The sequence below is a fragment of the Oncorhynchus gorbuscha genome, unplaced genomic scaffold (genome assembly GCF_021184085.1).
Source record: "Oncorhynchus gorbuscha isolate QuinsamMale2020 ecotype Even-year unplaced genomic scaffold, OgorEven_v1.0 Un_scaffold_1152, whole genome shotgun sequence".
Taxonomy (NCBI): domain Eukaryota; kingdom Metazoa; phylum Chordata; class Actinopteri; order Salmoniformes; family Salmonidae; genus Oncorhynchus; species Oncorhynchus gorbuscha.
In genome coordinates, this window is record NW_025746018.1 from 102,501 (window position 1) to 112,500 (window position 10,000).

Here is a 10,000-nt window from a genome sequence, read left to right on the forward strand (position 1 = left end):
GGGAGGGGTGGTCATATTTGAGAGGGAGGGGTGGTCATATTTGAGGGGAGGGGTAGTCATATTTGAGGGGGAGGGGTGGTCATATTTGAGGGGGGAGGGGTGGTCATATTTGAGGGGAGGGATGGTCATATTTGAGGGGAGGGGTGGTCATATTTGGGGTGGGAGGGTGGTCATATTTGAGGGCGATGGGTGGTCATATTTGAGGGGCGATGGGTGGTCCTATTTGAGGGGCGATGGGTGGTCCTATTTGAGGGGAGGGGTGGTCATATTTGAGGGGAGGGGTGGTCATATTTGAGGGGAGGGGTGGTCATATTTGAGGGGAGGGGTGGTCATATTTGAGGGGGGTGGGTGGTCATATTTGAGGGGGTTGGGATGGGTGGTCATATTTGAGGGGGTTGGGATGGGGTGGTCATGTTTGAGGGGCGATGGGTGGTCATATTTGAGGGGCGATGGGTGGTCATATTTGAGGGAGGGTGGGTGGTCATATTTGAGGGGCGATGGGTGGTCATATTTGAGGGGGTTGGGATGGGTGGTCATATTTGAGGGGCGATGGGTGGTCATATTTGAGGGGCGATGGGTGGTCATATTTGAGGGGAGGGGTGGCCATATTTGAGGGGCGATGGGTGGTCATATTTGAGGGGAGGGGTGGCCATATTTGAGGGGCGATGGGTGGTCATATTTGAGCTGAGGGGGATTGTCTTTGGATGCAACTCAGCATTCTTTGTCCTCCAAACACAACGAGTTGCGTTTTTACCAAAAAGTTATATTTTGGTTTCATCTGACCATATGACATTCTACCAATCTTCTTGTGGATCATCCAAATGCTCTCTAGCAAACTTCAGACGGGCCTGGGCCTGGACATGTACTGGCTTAAGCAGGGGGACACGTCTGGCACTGCAGGATTTGAGTCCCTGGCGGCGTAGTGCGTTACTGATGGTAGAGGCTTTGTTACTTTGGTCCCAGCTCTCTGCAGGTCATTCACTAGGTACCCCGTGTGGTTCTGGGATTTTTGCTCACCGTTCTTGTGATCATTTTGACCCCATGAGGTGAGATCTTGCGTGGAGCCCCAGATCGAGGGAGATTATCAGTGGTCTTGTATGTCTTCCATTTCCTAATAATTGCTCCCACAGTTGATTTCTTCAAACCAAGCTGCTTACCTATTGCAGATTCAGTCTTCCCAGCCTGGTGCAGGTCTACAATTTTGTTTCTGGTGTCCTTTGACAGCTCTGTGGTCTTGGCCATAGTGGAGTTTGGAGTGTGACTGTTTGAGGTTGTGGACAGGTGTCTTTTTTTAGTGATAACAAGTTCAAACAGGTGCCATTAATACAGGTAACGAGTGGAGGACAGAGGAGCCTCTTAAACAAGAAGTTACAGGTCTGTGAGAGTCAGAAATCTTGCTTGTTTGTAGGTGACCAAATACTTATTTTCCACCATAATTTGCAAATAAATAAATAAAAAATCCTACAATGTGATTTTCTGGATTTTATTTTCTCATTTTGTCTGTCATAGTTGAAGTGTACCTATGATGAAAATTACAGGCCTCTCTCATCTTTTTAAGTGGGAGAACTTGCACAATTGGTGGCTGACTAAATACTTTTTTGCCCCACTGTACGTGACTCCTCCTGTCTCTTCCTCTGATATTTAATAACCTATCGATCCCCAATGGACTGGGACAGACTACTGTCTCCTCTGATATTTAATAACCTATAGATGGACTGGGACAGACTACTGTCTCCTCTGATATTTACTAACCTATAGATGGACTGGGACAGACTACTGTCTCCTCTGATATTTAATAACCTATAGATGGACTGGGACAGACTACTGTCTCCTCTGATATTTACTAACCTATAGATGGACTGGGACAGACTACTGTCTCCTCTGATATTTAATAACCTATAGATGGACTGGGACAGATTACTGTCTCCTCTGATATTTACTAACCTATAGATGGACTGGGACAGACTACTGTCTCCTCTGATATTTAATAAACTATAGATGGACTGGGACAGACTACTGTCTCCTCTGATATTTACTAACCTATAGATGGACTGGGACAGACTACTGTCTCCTCTGATATTTACTAACCTATAGATGGACTGGGACAGACTACTGTCTCCTCTGATATTTAATAACCTATAGATGGACTGGGACAGACTACTGTCTCCTCTGATATTTAATAACCTATCGATCCCCAATGGACTGGGACAGGCTACTGTCTCCTCTGATATTTACTAACCTATAGATGGACTGGGACAGACTACTGTCTCCTCTGATATTTAATAACCTATAGATGGACTGGGACAGACTACTGTCTCCTCTGATATTTAATAACCTATAGATGGACTGCCCCCTGGGTGTAATAAAGACTACTCTACATGACTCCTCCTGTCTCTTCTTCTGCAGGTTAAAGTTGAAGTTCCGAGGCAGCCTCCCTCCCATGATGCCGCTGGAGTTTGTGGGCTGCATCGGAGGGTGTGACGAGACACTGAGGGAGGTGCTCAACCTCAAATACCTCAGAATGGGTGGAGGGGCGTGGCGGGAGGAGTAGGAGGAAGAGGGGGAGCTGGGGGAGGAAGAGGAGTAGGAGCAGCTGGGGGAGGAAGAGGAGGAGGAAGGGGAGACACTGCAACCAATCAGCCTAGACCTCGCCCAGCCCCCAGACTGGACCCCCTGTCTCCCCAAGCCCCCAACCCCCCTCCTCGTCCTGGCCCCCCACCCTCGCCCTGACCCCCAGGCCCCACCCCCTGACCCCAGAGGTGGTGACGTCACAGTGTGTAACTGTGGGTCGGAGGCGGTCCTCCTCACCGTGAGGAAAGACGGTCCTAACCAGGGCAGACGGTTCTATAAGTGTTCCTCTGGAGGCTGTAACTTCTTCCTGTGGACCGACCAGCCCGACACTAACGTTTACCCTCCAGGCCCCCAGGGGGCGCCACCCAGCAGGCCACACCAGCCCCCCAGGACCTCCGTGGGGGAGGTGGTTTGTAACTGCAGTGAGCCAGCGGTTCAGAAGACAGTGCAGAAGGAAGGACCTAATAAAGGAAGAGTGTTCCATACCTGTGGGAAGCCCAGAGATCAACAGTGTGGATTCTTCCTCTGGGCTGACGAGAACATCCCACCACCAGGTAACGAAACACACGCTGTAACACACACACACACACACACACGCTGTAACACACACACACACTATAACACACACACACTATAACACACACTGTAACATACACACACACACACGCTGTAACACACACGCTGTAAACACACACGCTGTAACACACACACACACTATAACACACACACACACTATAAAAACACACACACACTATAACACACACTGTAACACACACACACACACACACTAACACACACACACTAACACACACACACTGTAACACACACACACACACACACACTGTAACACACACACACACACACACTATAACACACACACACACACACACACACACACACACACACACACACACAACACACACACACACACACACACACACACACACTGTAACACACACACACTGTAACACACACACACACTATAACACACACACACACTATAACACACACACACACTATAACACACACACACTGTAACACACACACGCTATAACACACACACGCTATAACACACACACACACACACACACACACACACACACACACACACACACACACACACACACACACACACACACACACACACACACACACACATGCAGACACATACACCCACCCCCCATTGCTAACCCTCTGTCTGTGTCTCTACCAGGTTCTGGAGGGGGAGACTGGGGGAAGAGGCGGAGGGAGACTGGGGGAGGGAGCCCCCCACCACCAAACCCCCGCTACCAGGAAGCCCCGTACCTGTGGCATCTGTCACATGCCTGGACACACACGAGTCACCTGCCCTCAGCGCTGACCTTTAACCCCTGATCCCACTGCTGCCATAGAGATGCTCTGACGCCCCGTGTGACCTTGTCCCCGACCTCTGAACTCCGACGTGATCAGGAAGCTCAGCGGTTGATGTTTTTGATATAAACACAGAACTACTGGAATCAGTTTACCTTCAACTCGCCCTTTAACCCTAAACATCAGGAGGGGACCAGAGGTCAGCTTCTAGAGGTGTTAAACCACGGTTCATTTGGGACAGGAGTGGAGTGGGACTGGGTTCATTTGGGACAGGAGTGGAGTGGGACTGGGTTCATTTGGGACAGGAGTGGAGTGGGACTGGAGTTCATTTGGGACTGGGTTCATTTCAGGAGTTTGGGACAGGACTGGAGTGGGACTGGGTTCATTTGGGACAGGAGTGGAGTGGGACTGGGTTCATTTGGGACAGGAGTGGAGTGGGACTGGGTTCATTCTGTCTCACCTCTGACAGAGAAACTGCATTTATATGACATGGAGAATAGATCAATATTTTACAGAGAAATAAAAGAATGGATTTGAATGGTAATTTGTCCCCAATATGTAACATTGGCGTAAAGAATAGGATTGTAAATCCAAGTACCAGCTGGGAGGAGACAGACTGGAGAAAGGGGAGATTAATACGGTTATTTTTGAATGTTTATATAAAATCACTGATCCCAGCAATCTGGTGTCCTGTATTCTGTCTTGACGAGTGCCTCTAAAATATCTCCCTTGTGTTGATTAATATTTACTAAGTTACAGTAGGAAGGACTTGTGTAAAAACGAATTAAATGGAATAGAAACGGGTGTTTCTATTGATTAGATAGTAGCAGAGAGAGGAACAGGCGAAACTAGAATATCTTTGATTGTGACCACTTCATTATTGATTGATTGACGGGGCGCACCTCACCGGAAGGGCTGTTCGGTTCCGCCAGGGTGTTTCCGGTCCCAGCAGCTGTTCTGTCAAATGTTGATCATTTTAGCTTAACCCTTTTCCTAAACTTATATATCCTAAACCTGCTGCGAAAAGTCAAATATTACGTTCATTTGACAAAAGCAGGATCCTTCACCAGGGTTTCCACTAGTTACCACACTCACAAAGTAAAGTTACCACTGTCACATAGTTGGCTATAATCGCAAAAATGTATGAAAACAAAAAATAAGCCTTAATTTAATAATCTTAGGCGTAAGATTCCCAGTGTGAGTAAGGTTTAAAATCCCATTTAAGAAGATAAAGAGCTGTTTCTGACTTTGTGGCTGTGGTAACCAGTGTCTCCGCCTGACAAACCAACAGAGCGACGGACGGACGGTTTCCCGAAGCACAAATGGCTGCCACCGGAGTCCTTCCGTTTATCCGGGGGGTCGACCTGTCTGGAAACGACTTCAAAGTAAGACAACAATAAACACGGTTATATTTGAACTTTCCGGACCATTATTCAGATAAACGACAGGCAGTTAGTTAGCAGCCTGGTAGCTAACGACGAGCTAACCAACACAGGAACACAACCAGGGCGTTAACCAGCTGTTAACTAGCTAACTAGCTAACCAACACAGGAACACTACCAGGGCGTTAACTAGCTGTTAACTAGCTAACCAACACAGGAACACAACCAGGGCGTTAACCAGCTGTTAACTAGCTAACCAACACAGGAACACAACCAGGGCGTTAACTAGCTGTTAACTAGCTAACCAACACAGGAACACAACCAGGGCGTTAACCAGCTGTTAACTAGCTAACCAACACAGGAACACTACCAGGGCGTTAACCAGCTGTTAACTAGCTAACTAGCTGTGGGACTGTAGCTAACAACACAGGAACACTACCAGGGCGTTAACCAGCTGTTAACTAGCTAACTAGCTGTGTGACTGTAGCTGACTAGCTAACTAGCTGTGTGACTAGCTAACTAGCTGTGGGACTAGCTAACTAGCTGTGGGACTGTAGCTGACTAGCTGTGGGACTAGCTAACTAGCTGTGGGACTGTAGCTGACTAGCTGTGGGACTGTAGCTGACTAGCTGTGGGACTGCTAACTAGCTGTGGGACTAGCTAACTAGCTGTGGGACTGTAGCTGACTAGCTAACTAGCTGTGGGACTGTAGCTGAACTAGCTGTGGGACTGTAGCTGACTAGCTGTGGGACTGTAGCTGACTAGCTGTGGGACTGTAGCTAACTAGCTGTGGGACTGTAGCTGACTAGCTGTGGGACTGTAGCTGACTAGCTGTGGGACTGTAGCTGACTAGCTGTGGGACTGTAGCTGACTAGCTGTGGGTGGGACTGTAGCTAACTAGCTGTGGGGCTGTAGCTAACTAGCTGTGTGACTGTAGCTAACTAGCTGTGTGGACTAGCTGTGTGACTGTAGCTAACTAGCTGTGTGACTGTAGCTAACTAGCTGTGGGACTGTAGCTAACTAGCTGTGGGACTGTAGCTAACTAGCTGTGGGACTGTAGCTAACTAGCTGTGGGACTGTAGCTAACTAGCTGTGGGACTGGTCGGACTGTAGCTAACTAGCTGTGGGACTGTAGCTAACTAGCTGTGGGACTGTAGCTAACTAGCTGTGGGACTGTAGCTAACTAGCTGTGGGACTGTAGCTAACTAGCTGTGGGACTGTAGCTAACTAGCTGTGGGACTGTAGCTAACTAGCTGTGGGACTGTAGCTAACTAGCTGTGGGACTGTAGCTAACTAGCTGTGGGACTGTAGCTAACTAGCTGTGGGACTGTAGCTAACTAGCTGTGTGAAGCAGATACAGTTTATTATGTATGTATCTGTCCCTTTAGATGTTTAAGTTAACACGGTCAGACAACACAGCTGAGAAGTACAGCTGAGAAGTATTTCTGCTTGTCGAGTTTAGCCCCCCACCTCCCATGTGTCACCCAGGGGAAGATGACATCACCAGGCTCCGAGCATGTGTTGTGATGTCACACTATTAAAACGTCCTCACTCCTGTTATTCTTGGCTTCTCTCTATTTCTACAAACAACACGTCATGATTTTCTGCTGATAATCGGGCGGCAGATAGCCTAGAGCTGTGCAGAGCGTTGGCCCAGTAACCGAAAGGTCACTGGTTTAAATCCCCGGAGCCGACGAGGTTAAAAACAATCATGTCGACATGCCCTTGAGCAAGGCACTTAACCCTAATTGTCAAGTTACTGTGGATAAAGAGCGTCTGCTCCATGACAAAATAATACTGTGATGTAGTTGGGTCTCTTTAAGTTGCCAGACTTGGTGCTTCTGCTGACTCTTCAGGGGTTAGTCTGTCCCAGATCTGTGCTGTTGATAACCTGATGTAGACCTAGTGTTGAGTCCCTGTCTGTCTGGCCTGTGGTTAACCTGACATAGACCTAGTGTTGAGTCCCAGTCTGTTGTTAACCTGACATAGACCTAGTGTTGAGTCCCAGTCTGTTTGGTCTGTTGTTAACCTAACATAGACCTAGTGTTGAGTCCCAGCCTGTTGTTAACCTGACATAGACCTAGTGTTGAGTCCCAGCCTGTTGTTAACCTGACATAGACCTAGTGTTGAGTCCCAGTCTGTTGTTAACCTGACATAGACCTAGTGTTGAGTCCCAGTCTGTTGTTAACCTGACATAGACCTAGTGTTGAGTCCCAGTCTGTTGTTAACCTGACATAGACCTAGTGTTGAGTCCCAGTCTGTTGTTAACCTGACGTAGACCTAGTGTTGAGTCCCAGTCTGTTGTTAACCTGACATAGACCTAGTGTTGAGTCCCAGTCTGTTGTTAACCTTAGACCTAGTGTTGAGTCCCAGTCTGTTGTTAACCTGACATAGACCTAGTGTTGAGTCCCAGTCTGTTGTTAACCTGACATAGACCTAGTGTTGAGTCCCTGTTGTTAACCTGACATAGACCTAGTGTTGAGTCCCAGTCTGTTGTTAACCTGACGTAGACCTAGTGTTGAGTCCCAGTCTGTTGTTAACCTGACATAGACCTAGTGTTGAGTCCCAGTCTGTTGTTAACCTGACGTAGACCTAGTGTTGAGTCCCAGTCTGTCTGGCCTGTTGTTAACCTGACATAGACCTAGTGTTGAGTCCCAGTCTGTTGTTAACCTGACGTAGACCTAGTGTTGAGTCCCAGTCTGTTGTTAACCTGACATAGACCTAGTGTTGAGTCCCAGTCTGTTGTTAACCTGACGTAGACCTAGTGTTGAGTCCCAGTCTGTTGTTAACCTGACATAGACCTAGTGTTGAGTCCCAGTCTGTTTGGTCTGTTGTTAACCTGACGTAGACCTAGTGTTGAGTCCCAGTCTGTTGTTAACCTGACATAGACCTAGTGTTGAGTCCCAGTCTGTTTGGTCTGTTGTTAACCTGACATAGACCTAGTGTTGAGTCCCAGTCTGTTGATAACCTGACATAGACCTAGTGTTGAGTCCCAGTCTGTTGTTAACCTGACGTAGACCTAGTGTTGAGTCCCAGCCTGTTGTTAACCTGACATAGACCTAGTGTTGAGTCCCAGTCTGTTGTTAACCTGACATAGACCTAGTGTTGAGTCCCAGTCTGTTTGGTCTGTTGTTAACCTGACATAGACCTAGTGTTGAGTCCCAATCTGTTGTTAACCAGACATAGACCTAGTGTTGAGTCCCAGTCTGTTGTTAACCATAGACTAGTGTTGAGTCCCAGTTAACCTAGACCTAGTGTTGAGTCCCAGTCTGTTGTTAACCTGACATAGACCTAGTGTTGAGTCCCAGTCTGTTGTTAACCTGACGTAGACCTAGTGTTGAGTCCCAGTCTGTTGTTAACCTGACATAGACCTAGTGTTGAGTCCCAGTCTGTTGTTAACCTGACATAGACCTAGTGTTGAGTCCCAGTCTGTTGATAACCTGACATAGACCTAGTGTTGAGTCCCAGTCTGTTGATAACCTGACATAGACCTAGTGTTGAGTCCCAGTCTGTTGTTAACCTGACATAGACCTAGTGTTGAGTCCCAGTCTGTTGATAACCTGACGTAGACCTAGTGTTGAGTCCCAGTCTGTTGTTAACCTGACATAGACCTAGTGTTGAGTCCCAGTCTGTTGTTAACCTGACATAGACCTAGTGTTGAGTCCCAGTCTGTTGATAACCTGACGTAGACCTAGTGTTGAGTCCCAGTCTGTCTGGCCTGTTGTTAACCTGACATAGACCTAGTGTTGAGTCCCAGTCTGTTGTTAACCTGACATAGACCTAGTGTTGAGTCCCAGTCTGTTGTTAACCTGACATAGACCTAGTGTTGAGTCCCAGTCTGTTGTTAACCTGACATAGACCTAGTGTTGAGTCCCAGTCTGTTGTTAACCTGACATAGACCTAGTGTTGAGTCCCAGTCTGTTGTTAACCTGATGTAGACCTAGTGTTGAGTCCCAGTCTGTTGTTAACCTGACATAGACCTAGTGTTGACAATGACAGCAGTGGGGTTAGCAAGAGCACAAACACATCTGGGACAGGCTAGCACTGTAGTGTGTTGGCCCCTTACCCTGTCTGTGTTTCTCTCTTCCCCTCTCTTCCTCTCTCTTCCTTTCGCTCTCTTCCCCTCTCTTGCTCTCTCGTTCTCTTCCTCTTCCCCTCTCTCGCTCTCTTCCCCTCTCTCGCTCTCTTCCCCTCTCTCGCTCTCTTCCCCTCTCTCGCTCTCTTCGCTCCTTCCCCTCTCTCGCTCTCTTCCCTCTCTCGCTCTCTTCTTCCCTCTCTCGCTCTCTTCCCTCTCTCGCTCTCTTCCCCTCTCTCGCTCTCTTCCCCTCTCTCGCTCTCTTCCCCCCCCTCTCTCTTCCTCTTCCCTCTTCCCCTCTTTGCTCTCTTCCCTCTCTCTCTCTTCCCCTCTTCGCTCTCTTCCCCCTCTTGCTCTCTTCCCCTCTCTCTTCCTCTTCCCTCTTTTGCTCTCTTCCTCGCTCTCTTCCCTCTCTCTCTTGCTCTCTTCCCTCTCTCTTGCTCTCTTCCCCTCTCTCTTGCTCTCTTCCCCTCGCTCGCTCTTCCTCTCGATTCAATTCAAGGGGCTTTATTGGCATGGGAAACATGTTAACATTGCCAAAGAAAGTGAGGTAGATAATATACAAAAGTGAAATCAACAGTCTCTCTCTCTCTCCCCCCCCCCCTCTCTCTCTCTCTCTCTC

General features: G+C 48.1%; 2 pseudogenes; both read left to right on the forward strand.

The window, feature by feature from the left end:
- LOC124021629 overlaps positions 1-3,945 on the forward strand; it is a 44,902-nt pseudogene extending 40,957 nt beyond the window's left edge.
- Positions 3,946-4,936: 991 nt separating this feature from the next.
- The window catches only part of LOC124021630, a 69,565-nt pseudogene continuing 64,501 nt past the window's right edge, over positions 4,937-10,000 (forward strand).